Below are 12998 nucleotides of genomic sequence, written 5' to 3' on the forward strand. Positions count from 1 at the left end.
GGTGAGCACTCTACCACTTGGGCCACAGTGCCACTGCCAGCTTTTTCTGCTTATGTGGTTCTGAGGAATTGTACCCAGGGCCTCATGCGTACAAGGCAAGCACTCTACCACTGAGCCACCTTCCCAGCCCCTACCATGACTTTTTTAAAATAGCCTTTCGGCCTGTATGCACAAGAAAGGAGATTAAGTTTGTAACAAGTGAGAATCGTTTCATGTAGAAAACTCTCTTTCCAACAGGTGATTTCATCAGTAGTAATTGTTCTGTGACACCATGTTCAAAAAAATTCTTCAGCTATAAACTTTGGTGTGCATGAACTGCAGTGGTAAGATTTTGAAGTATGGTAACAGAAGTGAGAACAAATAGCTGACAAGTTAAAATTTTTAACATAACCCCAAAAATGTCAATTCATGTGTATGATGGGTCCTATAAAAAGGCAGAATTTGGTCCTCCGCCCGCACAGTGCTCGCTGGAGTCCTCGAACCCTCCTCCCAGAACCCTCCAGCCCCAAAACCTCCCCGACCCCAGCTTTCTGTTCTTTGAAAACACTGAGAATCATGTCGCTGCACCAGTTCTTACTAGAGCCCATCACCTGTCCTGCCTGGAACAGGGACCGAACCCAGATCGTTCGCCCCAATAATCATGAGGTGCACATCGACAAGAACGGGAGTCAGTGGGTGAAGGCTCAGGAGCTGAAGGAGCATCGTGGATGGGCACATCACAGACATTGATTGACTGGGCTCCAAAGAGCGACCGCATCATCGTTGTCACTTGTGGGGGGGGAGGGGGGGCAGACAGCCATGCCTATGTCTGGAGCCAGAAAGACGGTATGTGGAAGTCCACGCTGGTGATCCCTAGGATTCATCGTGCAGCCACGTTTGTGAAGTGGTCACCCTTCCAGAACCAATGTGCTGTGGGCAGTAGACCCCAAGTCATTACCATTTGTTACTTCGAGTCTGAAAATGACTGGGGAGTGAGCAAGCACTTGAAGAAGCCAACCCGCTCCACCGTCCTAAGCCTGGACTGCCATCCCAACAACATCTTGCTGGCTGCAGGGTCGTGCAACTTCAAATGCAGAGGGTTTTCTGCCTGCATTAAAGAAGCAGAGCATGGGGTTGGGAAGGTGGCTCAGTGGTAGAGTGCTTGCCTGGCATGCATGAGGCCCTGGGTTTGATTCCTCAGCACCATATAAGCAGAAAAGGCCAGCAGTGGCACTATGGCTCAAGTGGTAGAGTGCTAGCCTTGAGCTGAAGAGCTAAGGGACAGTGCCCAGACCCAGAATTCAGGCCCCATGACTGACAAAAAAAAAATTGAAAGATGGTTTATTTAGATTCTGGTTTTGTGATTTTTCCAAATGTAAACTTATTTTGGAATAAATTCATAGTTACAGAAAAGTAAAAAGCCAGAAGCCAATAGCTTATTCCTATTACCCTAGTTACTCAGAAGGCTGAGATCTGAGTATCACTTTTGAGTCTATCTCTATTTAACCAGAAAGAAGCTGGACTGGAGGCATGGCTCATGTGGTAAAGCATCAGATGTGATTGGTAAAGTTAAGAAAGTAAGGCCCTAAATTCAAGCCCCAGTAGTGGTTCAAAAAAAAAAAGGAAAGAAAAAGAAAAAAAGGAGAAAAGTTGAAAATGCCATAGAGTTTTCTTAAAGCCCTTTACCAATTTCCCAATTTTTAACATCTTATATTACCATGGCTCCTCATTTAAAACAATGAAACAAACATTGACACAATATTGATGGTTTTTCTATAAGTGTGATTTTGTTTTAAAGTTGACTGAGTTTTACATTGACATTCTGTTTTCCTCAGAATCCAATCTGCAATGTTATGTTGATTTAATTGTTGCATCTCCTTCCTTTCTTGTCTTTCATGATCTTTTGACTCTTGATGAATATTGGTTGGTTTGTAGGAAGTCTCTCAATTTGGGTTTGCCTAATGTTTCTGGTGACTTCACCAATGTTAGGAATTTTTTGCTACAATGCATGGAAGTGATGCTGTCTCCTTCGGAGTGCTTTCTATCAGAGTTATGTAGTATTCACAAGACCATCAGTGGCTACAGTTTCACCACTGTAAATTTATTATTCCTCCCTCCCTTTACATTGTGTGTTCTTTGGCAGTAAGTTGCTATATCTAGCCCACCAGCAAAAAGGGGCAGATTAAGCCAGACACTGGTGGTTCATACCTGTGATCCTAGCTACTCGTGAGGCTGAGAGCTAAAGATTGCAGCATGAAGCCAGCCCAGGCAGAAAAATGCAAGGGACTCTTATTGCTAGTTAACTAGCAAACTGCTCAAAGTGAAGGTATGGTTCAAGCAGTAGACCATCACCCTTAAAAAAAGCCAAGCAAGAGCATGAGACTCAAGAGTTCAAGCCCCAGTACCTGTACCAAAAAGGGTAGGGGAGGGATTAAGCTTATTTCCTAAATCCATTATTTAGATACACACAGTTTCAAACTCTTCTGTATGGAACATTTGCTTAGAGAGGTCTTTTAAAATCTAACAGATTTCCAGGTGTGCAACAACTTTTTCATTGATGTTGAAATAATATTGTTTCTTTACTGCACACATATTTTTGGTGGCTTCTAGTAAAGTATAAAACCCACAAAGCCCCCACCTTAAAATAATTTATATTTTAACAGGAGAGATTTTTAAATAAGTAAATAAGATAATCACATATTAGAATAAGAGTTGAAAATGAAACTCGGTAATATATGCGAGAATGTGGTTACTCGGAGAGACCAGGATTTTGGTAAGGTTGGCCTGAACTGTTGACCTTTAAAAATTTGTAAAAGGAGAGAGAGAGGGAGAGAGAGAGAAAGAGAGAGAGAGAGAGAGAGAGAGAGAGAAAGAGAGAGGGAGAGAGAGAGAGAAACAACTTCGTGAAACTATTGTATTGTCTGGAGGCAGGAAATGGTCCTCTAATGGTTAATTCACGTGTCAACTGTGTCAGCTTGAGAAGGCCATGGGAACCTAGATTATTTGGTTAAACATTCTGAGCAAGCCTTTGAAGCGGTTTCTCATGAGATTAATATGTGAATCAGCAGACTAAGTAAAGCAGATTGCCTTCTCTGATATGAGTGTGCATGACATCCAATCCATTGAAGACTTGAAGAGAACAAAAAGGGCTAAGGAAGGCCTTATGTTCTCCCTCACTTTGATCTGGGGAAAATTGTCTGGACTTTTTGGATTGGATTAGAACTGAAACCATCCATTCTCCTGGTTCTCATACTTTCTGGTTCAGAATAGACTCTCCTGGCTCTGCAGCTTGGTGACTCTAACAGATGAATACGTAGGCCCAGAACAGAATAGAGCTTAATGTGGAATGGTATGGCTTAAATGGAAATTACTCATGCCCTGAAATTTGTTTCCCCAGGGTAGTGGTGTAGACTTGTGTGTGTATATGGGTGGGGGGAGGGGGGTCCTGGGACTTGAAAACAGGGCCTGGGTACTGTATCTGAGTTTCTTTTGCTCATGGCTAGTGCTCACCACTTGACTTCTAGTTTATTGATTGTTTATTAGAGATAAGAGTCTTGGGGCTGGGAAGGTGGCTCAGTGGTAGAACGCTTGCCTTGCATACATGAGGCCCTGGGTTCAATTCCTCAGCACCACATAAGCAGAAAGAAAAAAAAAGAGTCTCATGGACTTTCTTTCCCTAGGCTGGCTTTGAATTATGGTCCTCAGATCTCAGACTCCTGAACAGCTAGGATTACAGGCATGAACCACAAGCATCAGGCTACTGGTGCGGATTTTTTTTTTGTCAGCTGTGGGGCCAGGACTCTGGGCCTGGGCACTGTCCCTCAGCTGTTCAGCTCAAGGGTAGTGCTCTACCACTTGAGCCACTGTGCCACTTCAGACTTTTTCTGCTTATGTTGTGCGAAGGAATCGAACCCAGGGCCTCATGTGTGCAAGGCAATCACTCTACCACTGAGCCACCTTCCCGGCCCCTGGTGTGGACTTTTAAGATGTGGGGCATAACAGGATGCCCTTGTTCAGTGTGGGCATGCTCTTGGGAGAAGAAGGGAATATTTCTCACATGACCCTGATTAGTTCTCATGAGAAGTTGTTACAAAAGCCTGGCTTCACCAAGACTTTGACTTCCTGTCTGGCAGTGTGCACACTCATATCAGAGAAGGCATTTCATCTTACCACGAACTCTTTGGTTTCTTTTTTTTTGGGGGGGGGGAGTTTAGTCATGGGGCCTGAACTCTGGGCCTGGGCGCTGTTCCTTAGCTCTTCAGCTCAAGGCTAGCACTCTACCACTTGAGCCACAGCGCCACTTCCAGCTTTTTTTCTTTTTGTTTATGTGGTGCTGAGGAATCAAACCCAGAGCCTCATACATGCAAGGCAAGTGCTCTACCACTGAGCCACCTTCCCAGCCCACTCTCTCATTTCTTTCCACATGATCTCACCATGGCCACCTGCCACAGGGTGGTGCAGCTCTGGGAGAGGGGACACACCGAGGCTGGTGCTGTGGTGTTGAGGCTTCCAGCTTCCAAATGTGTGAACTACACAAACTTTTTTTTTTGATTCAAAAGCATTCTGCCCCATGTGTTTTGTGATAGCAATAAAAAAGGGATGAATATGGGAAAGATAAATGCCCATTACAAATAGAAAAGAGGCCAGATGCCTGTGGCTCACACCTGTGGTTCTAGCTACTCAGAAGGTTGGTATCTAAGAATTAAAAGTTCAAAGCCAGCAAGAGCAGAAAATCTGTAACACACACTCTCTCCAATTAACTATCAAAATACCAGATTGGAGGCATGGCTGAAGCAGTAGAGCATCAGCTATAAGCAGAAAAAGCCTAGTGAAAGAGGCCTGGAGTTCAAACCCTAGTGCATACATAAAGAAGACGAAAGAGGAGGAAGAGGAGGAGGAGAAGGAAGAAGAGGAGAAAGAGGAAGAAGAAGAAAGGAGGAGGAAGAGGGCCCTGTGAGGGTTTTGAGAGACATGCAAGAAGATGTTTGAATTTTATTCCGTAGACTATAAAAATCCTCCAAAGGCTCTTAGCAGGAAAGTAAAAATTATATATTACATTATTAAAAGATCATAGCCCGCTCTGGGGTACATAAATTGTGATATATATTAGATGACAGTTTGTATGGTTTGCAAGGGAAGATGTCAACAGAGACATAGTGAAGCAGGACTTGAGAGACTATTTGGAGGCCTCATGCATCACAGTGTTTACATATACTTATTAATGTCAAAATAAAAAGCTAACATTCATATAGAACTTTAGAAGACTAAGTTTTTTCCTAGAAAAGCATGGGATAAAACTTGAAAAATGGACAGAGATATAATATCAAGAATATATGGCAGCATTAGTAGTAATAGAAAAAAATTAGAACTAGAACAACAATACAGCCATCAGAAAGAAGGCTGTTAGGAATAAGGGTGTGGCTCAGTGGCAGAGTACTAGCCTTGCCTGGGTAAAGTACTGTGTTCAGTCTACAGCACTGGGGAAAAAAGCCAGTCAATTATTGTGCTCTGATAAAAGAAATGTTCAATATACAGTAAGTGAAAAAGCCTAGGGCCCAATAATAGGTTGTGGTGCACCTCGTATAAATTAAGAGATGGCTGCATTGTGTTCACCTATACTAGTATAAATAAAAACCAGACAATATTTATCAAATTCAGAGCTAGGGGCTGGGGGCTCATATCTGTAATCCTAGTTACTCAGGAGGCTGAGATCTGAGGATTGTAGTTCAAAGCTAGCCTGGGCAAGATAGTCCATAAGACTCTTATTTCCAATTAACCACCAAAAAACTGGGAGTGAAGGTGTGGCTCAAAGTAGTAGAGTGCTAGCCTTGAGTAAAAAGAGTGCAGGGACAACGCCCAGGCTCTGAGTTCAAGCCCTAGGACTAATAAAAATTTTTTTTAAATCAAATTCTGTCCATTGTGGTCACTTCAAGTATAGAAGAAATTATGCAAGATTTTCACTTTATAATGATACATTTTTCCTTTTTAATTCCTTATAAGATGGGTAGAAGAAAAATCTGTCTTTAAGCAGAGGACAAGCAGAATCTTTAAGATCAGTATGAACTCAAGTGAAAGTTTTGAATCAACTTTAGGAAATAAGTCTGGTAAATATAATTTTTCCTTTATGTAAAGTTTATATTCATCTCAAGCCAATTAAGTTAAAAATTACATAATGGGCCCAATCTCAAAACACACACATATATACACACATGCACACATGTATACACATATACACATATGCATTCACATATGTATATACACACATGTATACACACAATCTATGAATTAAAGCATGAAGTTTGGGGCTGGGAAGGTGGCTCAGTGGTAGAGTGCTTGCCGTGCATGCACGAGGCCCTGGGTTTGATTACTCAGCACCACAAAGCAGAAAAAGCCAGAAGTGGCGCTGTGGCTCAAGTGGTAGAGTGCTAGCTTTGAGCTGAAGAGCTGAGAGACGTGCCTCGGTCTAGAGTTCAGACCCCATGTCTGGCAAAATAAAAATAAAAATAAAACAAAGTTTTGCTTTGTGCAAAAATTTAATGTGTAGTATCTTTTATCATCTTGAGTATGAATTATTATTGTCTACTTTCCCTTTTCTCCTTAGCTCTTTTTTTATATTTGCCAAATTTTCTGTGATAATTACATTACTTCTGCAATCAGGAAAAAGTTATCTTTAAAAGGATGTTTCATTATAGCTGAATGCCTATCAAATTAACACAGCATACCTGCTGCATGTCAATCTCCTTGCACTTTCTATATGACAACAGTTTTCTTTCTCTCAATGACTAATCCTTGCTGATTTTATTTACCAGTCAGGAGCAAAGATTTGTATCCTGGTCATATTGGTTCCTTCTTCTCTTGATCCAAAATGACAAAGCTAGGTTCATAAGGCATATAGCCTGGTAAGCAACATTAAGTCTATCATTACTAATATGACTATGCACTTTTTTTTAACATAGTTTGACAAACCTCAAAGAAATATCCAATCAAGAGAGGCTGACTTAAAAAAAAAAAAACACCTTGACTCATAACGTCTCATGGTGTCAGACCTGTGGTATATAGCAATTATACTCAAGTTTTGTAAAGAAAGCTTGAGGTGGGTGCAGTGTGGCTCATGACTGTAATCCTAGCTACTCAGGATCACAGTTCAAAGCCAGCCAGGGCAGGAGAGTCTGTGAGAATCTTATCTCCAATTAATCACCAAAACGCCAAAGTAGAACTGTGGCACAATGGTAGAGTGCTAGTCTTAAGCAAAAACAACTACAACAAAATAAAAAAAAACCAACCCCCCCCCAAAAAATCTAAGAGATTGAGTCCAAACCCTAAATTCAAGCTGTGGAACCAAGGAAAAAAAAAGCTTAAAACTGTAGCTGTAGTGTACAATGGGATGGAGAAAAGGGCAAGGCAGAGAGAGAGGAAGAAAAACAAAGTTTTCCTTATAACTCCAGTGCTCTATGCAAAGGAGACCCTTGGCTGAAAGTTATTAAGCATAAATACGACATGCACATTGTACAACAACCAGGATAGTGTAATTACAGTTTGCATCCAATCATTCAAAACCTTTTGTGTTGTCTGGTTTGGGCTTCATAGCCTTCTAGATTATTTCTGACTCACTGTCATTCACTTTCACCCTAGGGGCAACCCACAAACTCTTATGAAAAAGCAGACCTTTTTTTTCCTAATTCTTTTCTAGCCCCCAAATCTGTTTGTAAGCCAAAGAATGTAAATTCTCACAGTGAGAAGCAGCTAAATAATACCGTTTCACTTCTTTATATCCTTCTTTTTGGAAAAAAAAAATATCCTACTAAAATACTCAGGAGGTTGAGAGCTGAGGATTGTGGTTTGAAGCCAGCCCAGGCAGGAGAGCCCATCAGGCTCTTATCTCCAATAAACTGCCCACAAAACGCTGGAAGTAGAGCTGTACCTCAAGTGCTAGAGTGCTAGCCTTGAGCAAAATGAAGCTAAGAAACAGCGCCCAAGCCCTGAGTTCAAGACCTAGCCCTCTCCCATCCCCTTCCCTGACACACACAAAAGAAAAATGTCCAGTTCATAATTAAAAGTACACTACTGAAGGCTACTTCTTAATTATCTCTGGAGAGCTTAATCTGCAGAGGGTAGCAAAGAGCAAGATCGTATAGAACTGCAAGGTACCAACTGTGGTCCAACTGGCACTGGGCTGAATAATTTTTTGCTCATACAGTGGGTGGCACACACCTGTAATCCTAGCTAGTCAGGAGGCTGAGGTCTGAGCATCCCAGTTGGAAGTCAATCTAGGCAGACAAATCTGAAAGGCTCTTATCACCAATTAACCAGTAAAAAGCTAGAAGTGGAGGTGTGGCTCAAGTTGTAGAGTACCAGTCTTGAGTGAAAAAGCAGAGTGAGAGCATGAGGTTTTGTACTGAAGCCCAGTACGGGCGTGTGCGTGCACATGCGCACGCACACACACACACATACACACACACACACATTCTTTGTGGGCTCTGCTGTGTGCAGTACAATGTTCAGCAACATCACTAAATATTTACAGCACTGAGCTGATGCATCCAGATGTGAGCATCCAAAACCATCTCTAGACATGCTCAGACACCCCCCCCCAACTCCCCAGGGACAGTCCTCCTTGGGTGAGAATTACTGTATTAGGCTAAAAGCCTCATACAACCAATCCCTTTGTGCCTTTGTCAATTCAATTTAATTATGTTTGAATCTATATTCAATCTCTACCTACTTACCCACCCACCAACATAAACTGCCGACACTCATAAATGCCTCACATTGTTTATGTCAAAGCCTTTGAATACTGTCTAGGGTTGGTTCTTCCTCACAACCATATGTGGCTAATTTGGCTAGGAGGAGAGAAGTAGTCACTAACACCTATGTCCACACCTCACGGAAATGAAGGCTCATGTTAATTATTTCCATGTCTGTAAGTTCATGGTGTCATAACTTCTATTGCTCTGAAATGTCCTCAGCTTTTTTTTTTTTTAAAGAGACATGATCTTGTTATGCTTTCCATACCTGCCTCATATCCCTGGGCTAGAAACCATGTAGCTGGCAATAGGTCTGTGCCGCTACATCCGCATAGCCCATCTTCTTTTTCTAGTAGCCCTGCTTTGCAACTCCTTGTCCCAGTAACTATTGTTTCAATCATAATTTTACTTAATTAGTCTCATTTACCCAGTCTTGCAGTTGTTTTTCACATTTGGCACTTAGATATACAATGATGATCCAAGCTCAAGATATTTATTCCCTGCAATTATCCTAGATTAGAATTTATTAATTAAAACCGGGGCAGGGGGAAGGACTTGTAGAAAAAAAAAAGAGCAGAAAATAACTTTCTCTAAAATACTCCACAGCAGACCAATACATGACAACTATATAACATTTACTTTGATGACTACTAATCTAATTAAGGGTGCTTACTTTCCCTACTGCAAGTCCTTGGATGATTGAAGCATCAAGGAAAATGGCCACAGGGAGTTGATTTTCTTCTATCCAGTAACATTATTAATGAATTCTTCCCTGTAGAAAACTCTGAAAATAAGCAGAGCACTTAGTTTTTTTTTCTAAGCTGTTTCATCTTTGGTAAAATGAGAATGATAATGCCTGTCTGTCTTGAGCTAGTGCACAGAATGTAATGTTCCATTTCAGGCTTTTAGCTCTGTGCCCAACAGATAGGTGTTTTATAAGTGCCATTTTCTACGCAGCAACTCATCTGTGTTCCTGTTACTGATACACATACATAAAAAAACTGTATGGTTCATTGCAGAATGAAAATGTGAACTTTCTTGTTTAAATATTACTAAGAATTTTAAGGTAACAGCCAGAATATTAAATCAAGCATGGGGCTCTTCTTGTTTTTAGAGCTCTATGTGACTGCTGAGGTACATACTCATGAAGCCAGCCCTGCTTGCTCCCATAGCATTTCCAAGGCTCTACTTGTATATCTTTTCTCTAAATTGAAAACCATACTTCAAATTGGACAGGTGAGGGAAATAAATACAATTGATTACAAGGGATTTGATTGTATGGGTTCCTTTTCAATGCAAACTCACATTTACTCAAGCAACATGTTGAGCCTAGGATTCATAATAAACCTGGGGCTTTCATCTGCCAGAGAATTTCAGTGGTTTGCATCATCCTCAACCTAGAAGAAAAAAAAAAACCTAAGCAAACAACGGCAAAAATGCTGTTTGAAAATGATGGGACATTTGAGTTATAATGTGAGAATTCAGTGGCCAAAGGGTAATTTCAGTTCTAGTGCTTTCTACATGCCAAACCACATTCACAGAGTAAACAGCAAGGATCTAAACAAGGGATGCAGATCCTAATAGCAATTTTAGGGACATGTTCCACATGTCTAAGAGTTAAATACAAAAAGAAGAAGATTTGGTCTCTGAGCCACTGAGCCAACCTCTGGTTCTCATTCTTCCTCCTTTATGGATCCATCAGAATGTTCTTCAAAGAGTTTCTCATATCCCAACTGGTAACAAACAGAATCATATAAAGAGCAAAAACCCAAACCAAAACAACAATAAGCCCCCCCCAACTAAACTCCAAACAAAAAATATTCTGTGTGTATATACATGTTAATATAAACATCTATACACACATATAAATAAACTGTTCACTTCAAACAAGAATTCTGCTTGAAGGAAATAGGAAGTTTATTCTGAGCAATGACAAGTAACTGTGACCTGGGAATAGTGCTTCAAGTTACCCTGAATGACATGCTCCAAAGCAAAAGAGGCTACATGGACTTTTATAGCCAAAGAACAAAGGAAGTCATAAATCAATGCATTCAGCAAGTACATTGGTGGGAAGCAAGCTGGGTAAAAAGGGGAAATCTTTCCTACAGGTTTCAGATGTCAGCTGAGAGCTTTTGAGTGTGGAAGCTAGTGGTGTGCTAAATTTAACAACAGATTCAGAGAAGTTTACCTAACAGGAGAATGATAGGTCAAACACTAATGTTAAAAGTAAGTGGGCCCGGGGCTGGGGAAGATGGCTCAGTGGTAGAGTGCTTGCCTTGCATGCCTGAGGCCCTGGGTTCAATTCCTCAGCACCATAAAAGCAAAAAGGAAAAAGCTGGAAGTGGTGCTGTAGTTCAAGTGGTAGAGCACTATCCTTGAGCTGAAGAGCTGAGGGACAGCGCCCAAGCCCAGAGTTCAGGCCCCATGACCGGACCCAAAAAATAAAAAATAAGTGGGCCAATGGGGCCAGTGGCTCAGGCCTGTAATCCCAACAGCTATTGTAATCCTAGCTGCTCAGCAGGCTCAGATCTGAGCCCTCTGGATTTGAAGCCAGCCTGGGGTAGGAAAGTCTGTAAATTTGTTATCCCAATGAGCTCCCTTCCCATAGCTTAACACGTGCCTCCCCCTCTCCACAGCTTAGCATGCTCCCTTCCTAGGCAACACTAGGCCCATGTAGTAAAGGCAGTAAATAATAAGCCTCCAACCTACTTTACCTTGGGATGGCACTTCTCTGGGGGCAGCCACCACCATATAAGGCAACAAGAGCCCCTTAGAGTGACTTTCAGGTCTGGGCAGCTGCAGGACCCCTTATCTACTATTTGGCCAGCAGCCATCAACCCTAGTCTGTCATAATGAAGCCTTTGGCCCACATGTCCACAACAGGGTCTCTGCCTTCTAGTTCCTTCTAGGAACTCCTAGGTTATATAGGTCACCTCAGACAATAGCCGACGCTTCTTCTCACTTCTCCCTTGTGAGAAGGGGTCTTGCTTGCCCCTTTTCTGGCAATAAACCTGTCTTTGTTCTCTGTACCTGGATATCTGTGTGGTTTTCTGTCCAAGTCCAAATAATCTGACACAATTAATCAGCAAAAAGCCAGAAGTGGAACTGTGGCCTAAGTTGAAGAATGCTAGCTTCAAGCAAAAGAGCCAAGCCAACAGTTCAAACCATAAGTACAGGAATAAAAAGAAAAAAAAAGTCTTAAATTAGCTCTGCCCTTCAACTGCAGTGTGACTGGGTTAGTATCTTACCTGACCATTTGCAGTGACTTCCTGGGATTGGCTATATGCTCCCCTGCTGTTGCTCTAGGCTGTTGCTACTTTTACTTTTCCCTAGTGAACTGAAACCTGTATGTTTTTTGTGTTTGGGATGATCTGAGGATTAGTAGTTAGTAATTAAGATTGGGGAAATAAAAGAATTTGTTACACATGGCGTAGGTTATCAAATGATCTCAGTAGTACTTGGCCAATTAATACCATCACAATGGACATGGCTTGCTGGTTTGTTGTTTTTCAATAAATTCTGGCATTGTGAAAGACACAAGCATTCAACTGAAAAAAATTTCTTCTATTGGAATCAATACACAGGCTACCCTCGTGTAAGCACTAAAACTTACTGAGCATCTACTATTCTCTAGGTGCTTTATGTACACACTTACTCTGAAGACAATAAAATACCAATTTACCTATACTTATGCATATCATATATCTAGCTAAAATGTGTACTGTATACATTCCGATACATTTGAATATAGCTACATATCTAATCATATATATTGCACACACATGAAACAGTGCAGCAACTAAGGCTCAGAGCAGTTCTCTGCAAGATGCTGAGTCTTTGAGTGATCTTGAGCAATTTTGAGGCCCAACTTGGTGCAAACTTTTAAAGTAAAACAAGCAAAACTCAAGAAGCCTTAACATGCTTGTGCTATGAATCTACAGGGCCACCTGGCTTTTACTTACTATAATCTGCAACTTTTCTCTATCTCTAGCCCCATCCAGGTCAGGGGTTTAGTTCATTTGGTTAATATTCTCCTGGTTTGGAGAACAAAACAAAGGTTAAAAAAAAAAAGCAAAACTCGTGGCGCGGGCCTTACACCAAAGCCCGCCAGAACCAGCACTAAGCAAAAGCTGTTTGGGATCTCGCGCTCTCCCTCGGTGCTGGAGACAGCCAGCACGCCGACCGACACGCTTTCCAGGCCTGCGCGTCACTCGGGGAAGCAGGACGGTCGGCCAGAAAGTCGCAAACGTGAGGACCTCAGCGGCAGGGGGTGGG

The 12998-nt window shown here is 41.7% G+C and overlaps 1 pseudogene; it reads left to right on the forward strand.

The window, feature by feature from the left end:
- The first annotated feature begins 520 nt into the window (after positions 1 to 520).
- On the forward strand, positions 521 to 1941 carry LOC105987586 (annotated as a pseudogene).
- Positions 1942 to 12998: the final 11057 nt, after the last annotated feature.

The sequence above is a fragment of the Dipodomys ordii genome, unplaced genomic scaffold (genome assembly GCF_000151885.1).
Source record: "Dipodomys ordii isolate 6190 unplaced genomic scaffold, Dord_2.0 Scaffold43, whole genome shotgun sequence".
Taxonomy (NCBI): Eukaryota; Metazoa; Chordata; class Mammalia; order Rodentia; family Heteromyidae; genus Dipodomys; species Dipodomys ordii.